At 44.7% G+C, this 18172-nt stretch overlaps 1 non-coding gene and 1 pseudogene across 1 annotated transcript; both read right to left on the bottom strand.

Moving 5' to 3' along the window:
- Positions 1-8068: 8068 nt before the first annotated feature.
- LOC122437825 lies at positions 8069-9977 on the bottom strand (annotated as a pseudogene).
- An 8018-nt stretch (positions 9978-17995) lies between these two features.
- On the bottom strand, positions 17996-18102 carry LOC122438959. The gene has a single exon (XR_006268704.1). It is a non-coding gene; the product is annotated as a U6 spliceosomal RNA (small nuclear RNA).
- Positions 18103-18172: the final 70 nt, after the last annotated feature.

The following is an 18172-nucleotide window of genomic DNA, read 5'->3' as shown; positions in this document are numbered from 1 at the left end:
TGTATGTCCCTGTTGGCGCGGCACCCACCCAAAGCACCGTGGCATCAGTGTTGTGGACGGAGCTCTTGAAAGTTTGAGTACTTTTAGAAAAGTTGCAAGCGTAGTGCAGAGTTCCCATACGTCCCCCACCCAGTTACCCCAGTTGCTTACTCTTACATTATCATATCTGTCACCATTAAGGAACAAACATGGGTTCCTTAGTATTAACTAAAGTCCACTGACTTCAGTATTAACTAAAAGTTTATTCAGATTTCACTGTTTTTCCCTAATGTCCTTTTCCTGTTTCGGGATCCACCCAGAATGTCACATTACATCTTGTCATGTCTCCTTAATTTCCTCTGGTCTGTAACAGTTACTTAGGTTTGCCTTGTTTTTGATGATGTCACTTTTGAGGAATACTGGACAGATGTTTTGTTGACCGCCCCTGAGTGCAGATTTCTCTCCTGTTTTTCTGATTATTAGCCTAGTTGTAGGGTTCTGAGAGGAGGACCACGGAGGTGAAGTGACATTCTTATCACCTGTGTCCAGGGAACATGCTGTCATCGTGACATGATGGCACTGACCTTGATCACCTGACCAGGGTAGTGATCAGTTCTTCACTGTAATGTATTCTCCCCCCTCCCCTGTTAGGATACTCTACTATTTGGAAGCAAGTCAGTAAGCACAATATAGTCCCAATGTAAGAGGTTTGTTAATTGTCTTATCTGTCTGGCGTGTGTGCTCAGTTGTGTCTGACTCTTGGCGACTGCATGGACTGTAGCCCGCCAGGCTCCTCCGTCCAGGGGATTCTCCAGGCAAGAATACTGGAGTGGGTTGCCATTTCCTCCTCCAGGGGATCTTCTCAACCTGGGGATTGAACCCAGGTCTTCTGAGTCTCCTGCATTGGCAGGTGGGTTCTTTACCACTGAGCCTTGAAAGACCCTGTGTTTAAACCATGCCTATTGTTTTTTGTACTTTGTGTTTAAAGCCTTAAGCATCAATAAAAGTTGCCTGGCCCTAAGAAGGACTTGAAGTAGTTTCTCAAGTCCTGGGAGGAATGTTTCCCAAAACAATGTTTCTCCTAGTCTTTGTTTGTTTGTTTTATTGGTTTTATTTAAAAATCTTTGGATCCTATGTGTTAAATTCGTGTACTACATGGGCTACTCCGTTGGAACCTTAGGAGTTCACATTTCCAGATTGCTTGTTGTGTCGTTTGTGGGGTGAAATTCCAATGAATGTTGACTTTTTGATTTGATTAGTCCTTTGAGCTCAATTCAGATGACTACATTTTGCCTTCAAGTCCATTTCTAAAGAAGAATGAAAGAAGAAGAATGTTTTATTGTTTTGGCATACAATAGGAATGTCCTCAAAATGAAATATATAAAAATTATGTTTTTGTTCATCAAATCATCATTGTATGTGCTCTTAGGGAACCTACCATTTCAAAAAACGTTGTAATGACTTCGTGATGCTGAAAATAACCAATTTTGCAAGTCCACATTTGCAGACACTTAATTTCATCCACAGGCGCGCACGTTTCATTAAGGTGCACTGGTTAAAGTGTATTTTCGGAACATTAGAGCTTTGTGTTCCCTCTTCTTATGACTGTGAACTCATTTAAGAAGTTTTTTTTGAGCATGTTAGAGGATTTTGTCTTTAAGTCCATCTTAACATCCAGTACTAGAGGGGAAAGTTCAAAAAGTATATTTTAAGAAAAATTTTGCTCACTTCATGGTCACTCGGTATGACAGCTCAAAAACAGAATAATGTTTTTAATCAACCGCAGGGGAAATCCTTTCCCTGGCCCCTCAGTTCCACTTTTAGCCAGTCAGAAGAGTCTTCAATTCATGTGGGGGGATTCCCACGGGTTCTATAATAAGTCTCTCTTGAAGCTGTAGAATGTGTGTGGAGTGGAGGGCCGTGCGGCACACATTCTCTCTCTCAGTTGTGAGTGCTGTTCGGCATACCAGTGTTTTTACTATTACTCATCCCCTTTTCTAAGTAGAGATGTGCAAGAGTGAGAAAGGCTGAGCCTTATAAAATGAATAGAAAAAATTAGTTTGTTCCCAGGTCAGTCAAAGGCCTATTAAGTATAAGATCTCTGGATTTATACCAGCTCTTTTTTCCTGCAGTAAGTAATGAAAACCCTACAGAACTTTTGGAGACAGGAGTGCGGCGGCACCCCCCCCCCCCCACCAGCTACCTTCTGCTGCACCCACGGGCCTACTCAGATTAGCTGCAGGCTCTCCTGTCCTTGGTACGCAGGGTCAGGCGTCCTTTTACTGCTCAGTTCTGGCAGGTCTGTGTCCTGCAGTTATCATCAGGTCAGATTCTAAAGACTGGAAATGATCTTCAGAAAGATAATAACTGGTGGGCCATTTGGGGGAAACTGCCAGGCTGAAGAGCCATGAACACAGCCCAGGGGATTGGTATACTCTGACAGGGGCAGTCAGAGGGCCTCGAGCCAGCCACCTGTGTCATGCTGTGCTTCCTCGGGCCCTGGGGCGATGCCGTGGCTTCTGCAAGGACAGAGTGGTGTTTGCACCCCCTTTCACTCCCTGACCCTGTCCTGCCAGGAACCTGTGAGACCCCAGCAGTAAACAAGAGGCGGCCATCCACTCCACCACTCTCACGCACACTTGCAGGTTTGAGTACAGAATGGAAGTTGTCTTCCATGAAAGGATATCTCCTGGCAGGTACACAGGAGGCGGTGCCTGAGTGTCCTCTGCCGTATCCCCCACACCATGCCCAGGCCTCGGTGGGGTTCATTCTTGGGAAAAGCGCTCTAGAGATATGAAAGATTGGGGGAGGTGGCAGGGAACAGAGGCTGTCTTCCCTGTAAGGCATTTGCAAGTCCTTCCCGCCCCATCCGAAAGCCAACCAGCAGTTAAAAAAGTTTCCCCTGAGTTTTCCTGGTGCTTCTGCAGACCTTTATACCTCAAAAACTTAAATAACATATTTTCATGAAAAACTAAACTTTTTTGTTCCTCTGCCTAGCAGAGTCCCATCTGTGAGGGTCTTTGGGCATTGCTTTCCATCTTTTATTTCCCTCCTTTTTATGTTGCTTCTCCTCTAAAATCCCCTTCATTTTTCCTCTGGTGGCAAAACTTCAGGGAGTGGTGCATTTGATCCACCTCCTGCTGGGCTGGCTGTGCTCTCCAGTGGACTTGAGACAGTCTGTAGGGTCCTTGTGTGCCTGCTCTGAGCCGGGTCTGCTGGAGAGGGCTTCATGGGCTGCCTGGTGGAGCCCAGTCCCCCTCAGTCCAGAACCAGTTTGCATCTCAGGGATGGTTTTGAAGCTGCACAGGGAATACCTCTTGCAGTAAATTCTTTTCCAGCTTCCTCTCTTTCCTACATTCATTCATTCAACAAACATCAGTTGCCCATTTTAAGCCAGGCTCGGATTAGGTGTGCATGCTAAATCGCTTCAGTCATGTCCGACTCTTTGCGACCCTGTGGACTATATCCCACCAGGCGCCTCTGTCCATGGGATTTTTCAGACAAGAATACTGGAGTGGGTTGCCATGCCCTCCTCCAGAGGATCTTTCTGACCCAGGGATCGAACCTGCATCTCTTATGTCTTCTACATTGGCAGGTGGGTTGTTTACCTCCAGCGCCACCCCGGAAGCCCCTGATAAGGTGGGGGATACAGAAATAAAAAAAGCCCAGCACCGTCTTCAGTAAGCCTACAGTCTGGGGAAATAAATAGAAAGCAGTGTGCTAACAGCTCTTGATTACAGAAGCACCCAGTAGGGCCGGCAGACCAGACACTCATGGCAGAACATTCTGGAAAAACTGACAGATGACCTAGGTTTGGGAGGCTGGGAGGTGGGGGAGACGATGGGATTTGGTCATGGAAGGGGAGCGAGAGCCAGGGGCCATCTCAGGCCCTCGAGGTGCTCCTGGGGGACATTGCTGCTTATTCAAAGGCCTTCAGAATCTAGAGACTGAGGAACATGCTTAGAACTGCAGGGTGTTAGGACCTGCTTGAGGTTAGTGTTTGTTAAAGACAGCTCCTCAGAGAGTTGAGTTATGAGCACATGCCAGCGTTTTGCTAACAGTTTTGCAGTGAGAGGAAAGAGGCCCCTGGTAGGTGTATTCAGAATCACTCTTAGTAGGAAGAATGATTAAATCATCACTGAAAAGCATGTCTGGTTGCAAATCCTTAGACTAGACTCTTAACTGATAGTTGACAACTAACTGGGTGAGTGGTATTGGGTTCCCCAGAATAGACCTTAATCTTCTCCAGGTTCACTAGAAAAATTGCATAGGAAAGAAAACGTTTTATCTGGAATGTTGTTGATGTCTTTCCACTAGGATGTTGTGAATTTCACAGTAGGCAACTTGGTTCTGTTCCAGACCAGGTTCTGGGAAGATTTTCTTTAATAGGTTCAACGGGGGGGAGGTGGAGTTAGGAATTAGTAATCATTAATAGGTTTTCCTCCAGAAGAGTCAGTTTTAGGTTTTTAATTTGAATAATAATTGTTACCACCACAGTAAAAGAGATGATGATGATGTTAAGTTGATGATGGAAAGATGTTAGAGGGAGAGCTCAGGAAAGAGTGGAGACCCTTCCCGTGGGCGGTGGGCCCATTCTTCCCTCCCTCCCCTTCTGCAGGCCCGGTCCATCTCTGCCCGAAACATCAGAAGCAGTGACAACTAGGGAATCACCTGCACCCGGCCTTGGCCCTGAAGCTCTGCTCTGCGTTTCTGCCCTAATTCCCTGTACTTACGTAAGATTCTGTCCTTTCTCAGAAACGTGCGGGCTGAACCTACTACTTCAGCCTCCTTTAGTACATCTGCTGTTTGTTAAAATAGAACCTTCAGAGGTGCCCTTGCCCCAGGTTACTACCCCTTGGCGTGCAACGATCTGCACTGTGTTTTCTGGTCTCTGTTTGACGATGTCGTGGTGTCATTCTGGGCACAGATGTAGCTAGGTTTGCAAGAATTGTCAGGGAACCTGAACTTGGGGCAGGTCTCAGTGATCTTCGGGGTCACATCCCTCTGACCGGATTCTTCTTTGACAAATGTCTCTGTGGTGGTTTTGTTCCAATGTTTTCTCTGTTCTCTCTTATTATTATGTTTAATTACTGTCTTGTCAACATACTGCCAGAAAAATAACCGTCCATAACTACGTGATATGGATTGTGCAGGCCTATTTTGAGAATACACATTTCTCTTCTAAACCTGATGGAAATAGGGACTCGCCCTTAACTTTTATTCCTGTTAAAAACATATATTCAAAATAATTCTTCTTCTTTTTTTAATTGTTATCCAGGTTGCAAAAATATCTACCTCTCAGAATTCAGGAGGACCTACTTTGTGGGAGCAAAAATAGTGAGTCATACCTGCAAGCTTGGAAACGAGAGTTCACTTGTGCTTCTTCATCCAGTTGGGAAGTTTCCTAGGCAACCATTTATGCAGCAATTAAAAGATGAGTTAAGAGGTATGTCCATGGACATTTTAATCCTCAGATGCAATCCCTGTCAGATTGAAACCTCAGTTTTCATCTTTTCATTTAAAATAAGTAAATGAAAAAGCTTTAATACTTAATTATAGAAAAACACACTATTAAGATATGTTGTATGTTTTATGCGTTATCTGCTTAATGCTCTTTCTCTGATGGGAGTGTTTTGTATATATTAATGCTGGCTTGTATGGGAAAGGAGAATAGAATTTACTGCTTGAAATGATTTCATTTAGCTGTGAAGTTGTTTGGAAAAGCAGATATCTTCTCATGTGCCTGTATCTGAGTTTGTTATTATCAGTAGAGTTTCCAGCATGTGGACCAGGGAGGTCCATTAATCATTTGTTTCTTCTGTGTTCACACTTGAGTTTATATCTCTCCAGATATGTCAGTTGTTTCAGTCTTCCTTAGAAGGTGTCCTGCTCTGTGGCTTGAGGGAAAATGTGGAAGGGAGTGAGGAACTCTTCCAGCAAATAGACACAACCTTGGTTTACTAAAGACTTTCCTCTAGCTCTTCACCCTCATCCTTTTTATGTAGGTTTCTACTTGGATTAAAACCTGGGCTTCCCTGGTAGCTCAGATGGTAAAGCGTCTGCCTACAATGAGGGAGACCTGGGTTTGATCCCTGGGTTGGGAAGATCCTCTGGAGAAGGAAATGGCAACCCACTCCAGTATTCATACCTGGAAAATCCCATGGACCAAGGAGCCTGGTGGGCTGCAGTCCATGGGGTCGCAAAGAGTCAGACATGACTGAGCAACTTCACTTCTACTTGGATTGTCCAGGAGGATATGGTAAACATTTCTCTTCCTTTGTGAAACACTTAGTACTCCCAGACTTTCTTTAACATGGACTTGCACTAAATTCCATTTTAATGAATAAGGTGGCTTCTGTTCGTGCACCAGTGAGAGAGGAAGGTCCCCCTAGTTGTGTGACTAGATTCATTTTCAGTCGTGTCAGAGAGAATCTGAGGAGAACCAGAATATTAGAGTACCAGTGGTGCTAATTTTAATAGGGCTACGCTGTGATCCCGCATCAGGGGTTCTGTAGAAATGTTAAACCCAAGATGAAACCTAAATACTGGCTGTTTGTAACTGGAGACGCAGAGAAGGCACCTCCCAGCTCAGAGGGCCTGAGGGCTTTGTGAGTGACTTGAGCTTGTAGGCACAATCATTTGCACTTTCTTTTGGATGCCTCAGTTGATTCCCTCTGCCACCAACAACTTGGCTACTCTCCTACTGCAGAAGTGTGACCGATGAAGTAGGTGCACTCTGTCGTTATGGTTTTCCATCTCCTCCCTGGGTATCTAGGTCTGTGGAAGAAATGGTAACGAGTCCTGGTAAAGTCAAGCCTCCAGGCTCTTTGGGTGAGAATGTACCAGTTCTCAGAGTCTCAATGTATCTGAGCCACAGAATGCTTAAGAAGTCCTTTATGATACTGACCTTTTAGTGGTACTGACAATGCAATTCTAGTCTTAATTTTAACTTCTTTCATTTCATATTTCATACGTATTTGAAATGGCAGGCTGTAGTTCATGGACTTCCTTAGGTTATTTTTAAACAAGGTGGATTGTAAATAGGATAATGCCTTGGCTTGTTTTTAATATCTATGTTGCCACATTTTTTTGTGAAATAAAAATTGGTTTACCAGTTGATTCATGGTGTTAATTCACCTCACGTCTCCTATTTGCCAGTCACAGTACTAGGCCCTGGAGACATAAAGATTAAGACCTAATCTCTTATTTTAAAGGTGCTAACATGGGACAGAAGGAAAGACATGCAAATAAGTATTGTTATAAGAACAGCGAACACTTGTGTTGCATTTACTGTGTGCTGGAAACTGTTCCAAGTGCTTTCTCGGCATTAACTTCATCTCATGAATTAATACAAAAGCCCTATGATTTTTGTTTGTACTGTTATTCTCTCTATTCTTTTTTTTAGAGTATAAAAATTTATTACATATACAGAATATTACTACTAACAAATGCAGATAGGCAAGGATACCACGGTATGAGAGGGAGGACGGCTAGCTCTTTGGAGAGTGAACAGGTTGGGTGACTTGGAGCCTCGTGCCATGCGGGTTGGCCAGTCAGATGGGAAAGCACATGCCAAACTGCAGGGACGTCAGGGCGTCCGGTGACTGCTCTGGGTGTCCGCTGCCTTCCGACCTCATCTGGGGCTTCGAAGGACGCCACACCCAGAAACAAGGGTCTTCCTAAGCGAAGGGGCTTCCTAGGGTGGGCCAGGCTTGTCTCTGAAGTCACGGCAACACCAGTGTCAGCAGTGTGTTTAATTGGATTATTTCCACAAACGACACATGATGTTTCTAACCATCACACTTCAGTGAAATACAGAACATGAAGTTACCGGCTGTGGGAAGAGAAGGCAGCACCTTCCGGTCCCAGTTGGTCTGGGGTAAGCGCTGGGGGGAGGTTTCTTTTTAAACGGAGCCCCTCATTTCAATGTACAAAAGAATTACTCTGATCGGTATTACAGTATTGAAAACAAAATGGACTAGAAAGCAAATACTACTCTATGTTGGGGTGAAAATGGGAGGAAAGAATGAGTCCTTCAAAGCGGGAGGCAGACAGTTGGGGAAGGTTCTGTGGCCGTGACCCTTGGCGGTCACTCACGCTGCTCCATCTTTACTGTTGGTGGTCTCAGGGAGATCCGGTTTCTCTTTTTCTTTCCTTTTGTATTTGCTTGGAAGTTTCGCCAGCTGTCCACGCTACCATCTAGACTTTGCTAAAACATTTTTCTGCTACTCCCTTTCTCATTTGGCTTTTGCTTGAGCTTCAGTCTCTTCCTCCCATTGTTGCTTCCTTTCATGCATCTCTTCGGCTTCTCTCTCTTTCCTTTTAAGGAAAAGAAAGCTCAGCAAAGAGTTGCATGGTCTGTTTGTATACTGCTTGTTTGAACAGCTCAGGGTCATCCTCCTCCACATTCGTAGGCTTTCCTTCCATCTTTAATTGCTTTTTTCACTCTTTAACGGTGTGTTTCACATCTTCTTTTCCTGCCTGAATTACATCTAGGGCCCTGTTCTTTTGCTGCCAATCCAGTGGCAACTTGTAAGCTTTGTCCACAGCTTCAAAGCCTTTTGTGCTCTGTCAGCATCATCTTGATTTTTGTCAGGATGCACCAGTATGGATAATTGCCGAAATGTCTTTTTTTATTTCTTCATCTGTCACTTTGGGATCTATCTGAAGAACCTCAAATGGGTTCAAATTGAAGTAGGAAGAACCAGGAGGAGTCAGTCTTTCAATCTGATTTTTGGACATTAGAACTGAATCTCTCTTCTCTGTTTGTTTCACCTCACTGTGAGTGAAATCACTCCATTGTGTCTGACTCTTTGTGACCCCATGAACTGTAGCCTGCCAGGCTCCTCCATCCATGGACTTTTCTAAGCAAGAGTACTGGAGTGGATTGCCATTTCCTTCTCCAGGGGATCTTCCTGACGCAGGGATTGAACCTGGGTCTCCCGCACTGCGGGCAGACGCTTTTACCATCTGAGCCACCCGGGAATCAGAAGGTCATAAATGCTTCCTCCATGCTCGCTCCTCCCCACTGAAGCCCTGCTCTCTCGTGGAGCCGCCATTTCCCCGCCCCAGCGACCACGTGACTCTATTTTCTCTCTTTTATACATGGATAAATTAGGGCAGAGAGAGGTTAAGCATTTGTCCAGGGTCATAAAGCTTGTTTTGGTTGACAGTCAAATGTAGTAAGATACAGAAAGAGAGCTTCCTATGGAATGCTCTGGCAGAACAAGGGGCATCCACCCGAGGGGCTGGGGAATGGAGGTGTGTTGTTATGCCGTCTGCCCAGAGGAGAGGATCCCTGAACAAGTCCTGTTCAGAGGGCTGGGAGAATCACATTTCTCCAGGAAATACTTCTTCATTAACATAAAGACTGCATCGTATATGAGTTCATAGGTGGAGTCAGTGACGAATACTGGAAGATGAGGGGATAGTAGAAATTTACCAGATCCCTGTATCTTCAATCTAAATGATAAGGAAAAAGATCTGCAGTTTTGAGGCAGATCTTTGTCCCCAGTTGATAAAAGGTATAGTAAAAAAAAAAAAAAATGGCTTTTGAGAAAATCTAATAGAAATGTTAATCTAGTTGCACTCTTTAGACATGTAGGATAGATTTGTGAACTTCTGAAGATTCTACAATGAATGCCCAGTCACTGAAGATTTTATCTTGGAAAACCTGAGTTTTTCTACCAGTGTTTATTTTATATAAATGCACAAGAAAGATTGGATTACATCTTTCAGGTAAAAAATGGGCAGAACTACCTGATTTAGGTAGATTAGTTTCATCATTACAGAGATGAAAAGGTATTCAGAAGCTGGGCCGGGGGCCCACGCCAGGCAAGGCTGTGCTGGATCTTTGCTTTTCCACCTTCCCATCCACCCCCTACTCTGTGGAGCCTCAGCCCTGTGTGTAACCATCCTTGCAACCCCTGTACCCCAGCAGGTGACTCTTACATGCCGACGTCCTCGTTATTCCCACTCATCACTGATGACTGCCTCATCGTCCTCCACCCTGCCCCAGCTTCATGGGATCATCCACTTCCTTTCGTGACTGTTCGTCATCACCAGTGATCTTCTCACCAGTTCCCCTCAGCTCCCCACTTCCTAGACCTTGTCCACTCACGGCTCAGATCAGTAAGTCTGAAGTTCCTTCCTTGACCACACCCTCTCGTCCATCCCACCCTCCGCCTCGCATTTGTTCTCACTGAAACTCAGCCTTAGTTCCTTCCTGTCTTCGTTCCCTCTTATCCATGTGGAATCCATGGTCCAGGTTTTAAGTAACTCTCCTGACCTGTTTGTCCTTTTGCTTGCACCTGCACTGCTGAGCACTGTTGGCGTGAATCATACAATGAGGTGGATTGGTACCTGTTTGCATAAATGGAGGGATTGGTTGCCCAGTAAGTACTGAACAGCACTTGCATCCTTTGATTCTGGTTAGCTATCCTTCTGATTCTTCATGGTGCCTGTTAGTTACTAAGCTAACATCAAACTCACGATGCTTCTCCTGTCTTACTCTCATCTGCTGATGTGCTTCTGCAGTGGGAGCTCTTGTTCCACCCACCACCCAGCCTTCTCTGGCCCTTGGCATCCATGACCTGATGACTTCTTAGGTTTTCATCCACCTTTCATACTGTCTGAATCGTCTTTGTAGGTTTCATTTCTATCACACTGACTTTTGTCATAAGGCAAAGTACACGTGTCTGTTTTTCTGAGTACAGTAAAGTGTTACTGTGCTTCTGTCCTTTGCCTTCTGTGGGAGGAAAGCTGGAATTTACTGCAGGGTGGCAGGTTCCTGGCGCTCTTGTGCTGTGTGCATGTGAGTACCTAGAGCTTCACTCCATGACCTTAGCCAGATGCCACGCCAGGCCACACACAGGAGCCACCTCCCTCCGGTGCTGGATGGTTCTGTACTCTGCAAAGATAGTGCCCTAGGGCTTATTCCACATGGTTGCAGTGGAAATTTTGATTGGCATCTTTCAGATTAGAAATGGGCAGGAATTTCCCAGAGAGTTTGGTTTTATTATTACAGTGTTCTAATAAAAACATTGTCTTCAGTGTGGCTCACCTTTGCAGATTATCAAGGTGCAGTGAGGTGAGAGTTCTGGCCCCCACCTCTGCTAAGTAAACCTCAGCTGTTGTTCTTGTCTCCGCCTTCGTGTGCTAACTCTGATCTGCTCTTGGAGGGCGGCTGCCCACTCTCCTGCTGCTCCTTGTAAATGCTGCCTCTCTGCGGCTCCTTACGCCTCTCACTGTTTTCCCCCTTCTCTTCTTTGTCTCATCTCTTTGGTTGCCTTTCACATAAAAATAGGAACATTTAATAGACACTATTCTTTGATTTATTCATTATTTCATTCCAGAGCCATGCATTCAGGGATACAGAGATTTAGAGTATGAATGATATGGCGCTGCCCTTGTGGTGGTCATATGGAACCATCTACATGTGGGATTCCAGTACATGATTAAAGTCTGTGCTGGGCATTACATTGACACAATTTCATACGGTCTCTAAAGAATCCTGTAAGGTTGCCGAGACGATCCACACTTTACAGAGGAGGCTCCGAAAATGGTCATTTGCTCAAGATCCCTTAAATGGCAGGTCACTTGGTGGGAACACCGTCTGAGTTTGGGCTGCAAATCTCATGTTCTTAACTACTGTAGATGCAGTTTTTCTTCTCTCCCGTGTTTCCTCTCTCAAAGGCTGACTGTACACAGTAGAATTCATGATACAGTAATAGACTGTTTGCACACCGAGTGTTGACTTTACATTTATAGTGAGGAATTGTAGAACTAAGTAGCTGAAAGTCATGTGTGGTGGTGTTTTTATTCTTCCACATGTGATAATGTTTTATTCAGGATGATTGCTGGATGGCAGTGTCCTTACTCTGCCTGAAAATTATACCACCTTTGTTCAGCTTATGGTGCATTTGGTGTCACTGTGATTCTTGTGTGTAGCATATTCTCACCAAGGTATTTTATTTGCCCCTCTGTTACCTTCTAAAGGCCAGCTTCAGACTTAGGCCTTGACATGCTTCACTACAGGTCTGATATTTTAAGTGGCTTCACAGAGGGTATGTTGGAACCACTTCCAGATCACTGAGGACGACGGTTTAGCCCAATTTTAGCTGCTTTGATTAGCTGGAAACGAACTCTGCCTCCTCTGGAGGAGCCTGAGCTGACTGCATCCTGGGCTGGACTTGGCGACACTGATGTGCCCCCGCTTCACTGCCCTTGAGAGAGCTCCCAGGTCCTGACTGTCATGGTTACTACCCTCTCTCCCAACTCTTTGTTTGTATTATTTTACTCTAGAGAAGCAATTTATGATTATTCTGAGAGAGTCTTCTATGAAATTTGTATTGTTTTACTCTAGAGAAGCAGTTTATGATTATTCTGAGAGACTCTTCTATGAGAACTAGCTATTAATTTGTTCAGTAGATGTTTCTTGAGCATCACCACCAGCCAGGCTCTCTGAATGCTGGGGCCATATTAGAACCTAAAACAAAACTTCTGTCCACTGGAGCTTCTGTTCTGGGGTGGGAGGCGCCCAGGAAACCAGTGAACACGTGCTATGATGCCACATGGTGATGAAGGCTGCAGCGAAAGTATGGCTAAGGAAAGAGGTGGGAGAAGTGGGAGGGCGGGGTGTGCAGCTATGTTCCCCACGTCCCAGGCTGCTCGGCGCAGGTGACAGTTAACCAAGGACCTGTGTCTTTGTTAGCTTGGGCTGCTGTAACAAATGTAACATAGATGGGCAGTTTAACGACTTTTATTTCTCACACACTTCTGGAGGCTGGAAGTCTTGAGATCAGGGGCCAGCAGGTGCTTGTCGAGGACTCTTCCTGATTTCAGACAGTTGCCTTCTTCCTGTATCCTCACAGGGTGGAGAGAAAGATCATTTCTCTTGAGCCTCTTCTTACAAGGACACTAATTCCCATCATGGGGGCTCCATCCTCATGACCTGATCAACTCCCAGGACTACCACCTCCGAATACCATCACAGTGGGGTTCGGCTTCAACCCGTGAATTCTGGGGGAAGCAAACATTTGGTCCCCAGCCCTCGGTGGAGGAAGAGCACTCCAGGCTCAGGGAGCTGACGGTTGGGAGGCTCTGGGAGGAGACTGTGCTTGGCTTGTCAGAGGAATAGCTCTGTCCGCAGAACAGGCAGCAGAGGAAAGAGCATTTGGAAATGAAGTTGGAGAGAGACCAGGGTCCAGTCCATGTAAGGCATGAGGAGCCTTTCTGAATAGGGGAAAGATGTATTAAGACTTGTTATTTTAAAAGGTCACTTTGGATGCCCTTGGGGGTTTGGGGGTCAAAAGCAGAAGCTGGTGTGGTTTAGGTGAGAGGTGGTGTGCCGGAGGTGGGTTGGTAGCTCAGTCTGGATTGGGGAAGAGACACTTGGATTAGGGACACTGAGAATAGAGCTGGTGCATTTTCCTGATAAGTCATTTGTGAAGTATGAACGAAAGAAGAGCCAACGATAACTGAGGTTTTTAGACTGAACAACTAGGTGAAGGAAGGTGCCGTTTACTGAGATGGAGAAAGTAAGGGTTGTGTTGCAGGAGAGAGAGATGGGGCATGAGAGGATGGTCACATCTCAGGTCATCTTCAGACCCCTGGGACAGCTGCTGAGTGTGAGTTCTTGGCTTTGCGCAGGAAAGAATTCAAGAGCAAGCCTTAGTAAAGTGAATGAAGATTTATTCAGGGAGAAACATACTCCACAGACAGAGCGTGGGCCATCTTTGAAGGCAAGAGGCCCGAGGGTATGGGGTTGTCGGTTGTTATAGGGATGGGTAATGTCGTAGGCTAATGAGTGGGAGGAGTATTCCAGCTATTTTGGGGAAGGGGTGGGGATTTCTAGGATTTGGCCCACCGCCCACTTTTTGATCTTTATAGTTGGCCTTGTAACTGTCATGGTGCCTGTGGGTATGCCATTTAGCTTGCTGATGTGTTACAATGAGTGTATGCTGAGGCTCAAGGTCTACTGGAAGTAAACTCATCCATCATTTTGGACCTAGTTGATTCTAACCAGTTTATATCATGTCATCGGCCTATGTCATTCTTTTAAAGTTTGTGCTCTACCCACTGTTGTCTCAGTTGGTAGGGAAAGATGTTGGTATGAAAAAGGATTTCATAGTCAAGTATCTTTTGGAAGCATGGTTCTATGGCATGATCAGGACAACTGGAGTAGACGTGACAAAAGACAAGTGAAAGTGAAAGTCGCTCAGTCGTGTCCGACTCTGCGACCCCATGGACTATACAGAGTAGCCTTTTCTTCTCCAGGGGATCTTCCCAACCCAGGGATTGAACCCAGGTTTCCCGCGTTGCAGGCAGATTCTTTACCAGCTGAGCCACAAGGGAAGCCCAAGAATACTGGAGTGGGTAGCCTATCCCTTCTCCATGAGATCTTCCCAAGCCAAGAATAGAACCAGGGTCTCCTGCATTGCAGGCAGATTCTTTACCAACTGAGCTATGAGGGAAGCCCGACAAAAGACAGGGAGGAGGCTAAAGAAAACCATTTTTCTTTATTTCCCTGTCTTTCCCTCTTAACTGTTGTCACCGAGAGTCACTGTATATTATTGTAGTACCTAGGAAAAAACAGTTCAGTCCAGCGATTTGTCAGTTTACTCAAACAACTGATTTGACATTTTAATTGACCACAATCATCATGATTGCACTTGTTGAAGCCAGAGCAGTCAAGGGTGCCTTCAAAGTTTCCTGAGGGATTTTCTCAGCATTACAGAGCAGGAAGGTGGCGTTTGCCCTCAGTGTTAGATTGGCAGAATACTGAGTGTGGGAGGTCCTTAGGGAATTCGTGTAGGCAATAGCAGAATAAGTTGGAAAACTACTAACATAGACTAACTTGAGAGCAACAAACAGATCAGCAGCTGAGTTAGAATACGTGGTGTTGGAGAGGATCCATTTAGATTCTCCAGGGCCCTAATGGGCCCTCCCAGAGTTCAGGATGGATTCTGCAGTGTAACTGGAAACGGCTAAGGGGAAGGGAGCTCGAAAGGCTTGGTTGAGAAGAATGGGAAGGATTTTTGTGGGTTTTTTTCAGGTGAAGTAACATAAAGTTAGCCATTTCAAACTCAACAGGGGCATTTAATACATTAATATTGTACAACCACCACCTCTGCCAAGTTCCAAACATTTTCATCACCTGCAAAGAAATCTCAGTAACCATCAAGTAGTCATGCCTTATTTCCCCTTTGTCCTAGCCTGGACCAGCATTTTCACATCATCTTTTGTATGGGGCACAAAAAAGCAACTTTGATAACGGTTGAATGCACAGGCTGCTTCTGACCAAGGAGCCTAGGTTAGGGATGCCACTGTTTTACAGGCATTGTTTGAGAATACCAGCTTGCCCCCATACCTGGAGACCTTGGGACCTGTGGGAAGCTGCAGCAGTTTCCTCAAAAACTCAAGAGAAGCTACTGGGCTTGTGGGAAGCTCAGCTTGACTCAGTCCTCCTTCCTGCAAAAAGGTGCCTTTGGCTTCCCAGCAGATGATCTTGGAAAAACGTGTGTGTTGAGGTGACCCAGAGGTTAAACCCACTTTAAGGCAGCTCTGCTCATTCCCGCACAACTACAAACAGGCACAGTTAAAGGTAGCATGTGAAGTGACCTTCCCAGCCTTGCCTGGTGTGCATCTGGCATCACCATTTGGTTGCTGAGGGCATCAAGAAATTACATAGAGGAATGAGAACACTGGGCCTTCCCAGGTGGCTCTGTGGTAAAGAATTCACCTGTCAGTGGAGGAGACTCAGGAGATGTGCGTTGAATCCCTGGGTCGAGAAGATCGCCTGGAGTACGAAATGGCAACCCACTCCAGTATTTCTTGCTTGGAGAATTCCATGGACAGAGGAGCCTGGCAGAATACAGTCCATGGGGCCCCAAAGAGCTGGACACAATTGAATGACTGAGTACACACGCACATTGAATCATTAGTGTGTTCTTTCAAACTGGAATTTATAAGATCATAAGGTCTCGAGACTTGGCCACACTCTTGTCATTTGAAAATGCCACTGTCCCAGGTGTTCCAACAACCAAATGTTGGAAACCTAATAGTAAGATTTCTAGGACACTCAGTGAGCTATATGAAGGTAGTAGAGAAAAATACACAGAGTAGAAGGAATTTTAATTCTTTCTTTTGTCCTCTTGTTATGGACTGTATGTTTGTGTCTACACCTGCAAGCTTGCTTATTGAAGCCCTAACCCCCAATGTTATGGTATTTAGAGGTGGGGCCTTTGGGAGATAATCGGTTTAGAAGACACGAGAATGGTGTCCCCATGAGGCATCAGTGTCCTTGTAAGAAGAGGAAGCTCAGAGCTTTATTTCCCCATCTGCACCCCCGTGAGAGGACACAGTGAAAAGGGGTCTGTCTCCAAGCCAGGAAGAGAGCTCTCATCAGAACCCAATCATCTGGCACCCTCATCTTGGACTTACAACCTCCAGTATTAATAAGTTTTTTGTGGTTTAAGCCACCCATTCTGTGGAATTTGTTATGGAGGCCTGGGCTAGTAAGACCCTGCCCCTTCATATTTATTTGTTTAATGAGCTAGCTATAGGTGTCAGTTGTATGAAACTAGATAATTAAAAAACACTACAGTGGTTTGTAAAGTTTAAGTAAAAATCTATCTTCCCTTTAAGAAGATAGAAGAGGTAAGACCTCTTGAAGGGTCTTACCATAGGATCACAAAGAGTCAGACATGACTGAGTGACTAACACAACACTTTGAAGTTGCCTTTTAACAGTTTGAGGTTTATTCTTCTAGATCATACCATCCAACAGGCTGGCCATTTGCCACTTGTGGCTATTTTAATTAATTAAAATTAAATATAAGTAAAGATCCCATTCCTCCATTAATTACTGGCCATCCTCCAAGCACTCAGTAGCGAAATAACCCTGTTGGACAGGGTAGGCAGAGAACATTTTCATCACCACAGAATGTGCTTTTCAGCAGAACCGTTTTAGATAAATTCTATTCACACACAAACATGTGTGTATATATATATATGCACACATTTATGTGTGTAGCTGGCATAGTATTATACATATGCTTCTGAAACTTGTTTTTTCCACCCAACAGAGAAACTGTTAATTTAGTGTGATGCACACGTAATATCATGCCAGGAAAATTATAAAACAGAGTGCATCATCAAACATAGAGTTTCAGTACAGTAAAACTATTTCAGTTTCAGATTTTAAAGGTAGTTGCAGCATATCTCTTAAGGCTTGCTCCAACTTTAGCTAGAGAAATTATTTTTAGAAATAGTCCGCTCAGCCTTGGATATGTCAAGATAGAAGATTCAGGAGATGTAGCTTGAGCTTAATCCATCATGCTTGCCATACATACTTATACACACGTTTCCCATGTGTCCCTCTTTTATAACAGGGATTGTAATCTTTTTCTGTTTATCCACTATTCAGTAGAAGAGGTCTGTCCGAAAGGGTAGCCACTAGGCACACATGGTTATTTAAATTAAGTTAAACTACAAATTCAGTTCCTCAGTTGTACTGACACATTTCAAGTAACCATTAGCCACATGTGGCTGGCATGTATGGGTGCTGGGCAGCGTGGCTACAGAATGTCGCCATTTTGCTGACGGTCCATGTGGACAGTGTTGCACTGGAAGCTTCTTTCAAATAGCTTTCTCATTAAATGTAATGATTTTTACACAGGTGATTAATGGGGGATGTGCCAGAATTTATGGGGCTGTGTGGAGAGCTTGCCCTTCCCACTCAAGATTGTAATTCTTCCCTATGAAGACACATGTTCCTTGAACTATTTGTTGAGAACTAGTGTCCCATAGGAAGTTAATTGTGGGGAAGAATATTGGTACCAAGAGCTTTTCAAGGTTAGAATATTACTTTGTGATAATTGGTGATGCACACACACTGTTAAATAGCACCTCTATGTACAGGGAATGTTGCTGTTCAATTTAGAAAGTAAATTAGTTACAGTGAGTGCAGACGAAAAAATATGTCGAAGCTCTTTATTTTTTTTTTTCTGTTTTCTAAAAATATGGAACGCTTCACGAATTTGCGTGTCATCCTTGCGCAGGGGCCACGCTAATCTTCTCTGTATCGTTCCAATTTTAGTATATGTGCTGCCGAAGCGAGCACTGTCAAAGCTCTTTAGAATGAGAAAAGAATAGGATACTGGAAATGCATTTTTTTGGTGCAAACAGAATGT

Source organism: Cervus canadensis, chromosome 3 (genome assembly GCF_019320065.1).
Source record: "Cervus canadensis isolate Bull #8, Minnesota chromosome 3, ASM1932006v1, whole genome shotgun sequence".
NCBI lineage: Eukaryota > Metazoa > Chordata > Mammalia > Artiodactyla > Cervidae > Cervus > Cervus canadensis.
The sequence above is the reverse complement of the archived record's forward strand: the minus strand, read 5'-3'. Positions and strand labels throughout refer to the sequence as shown.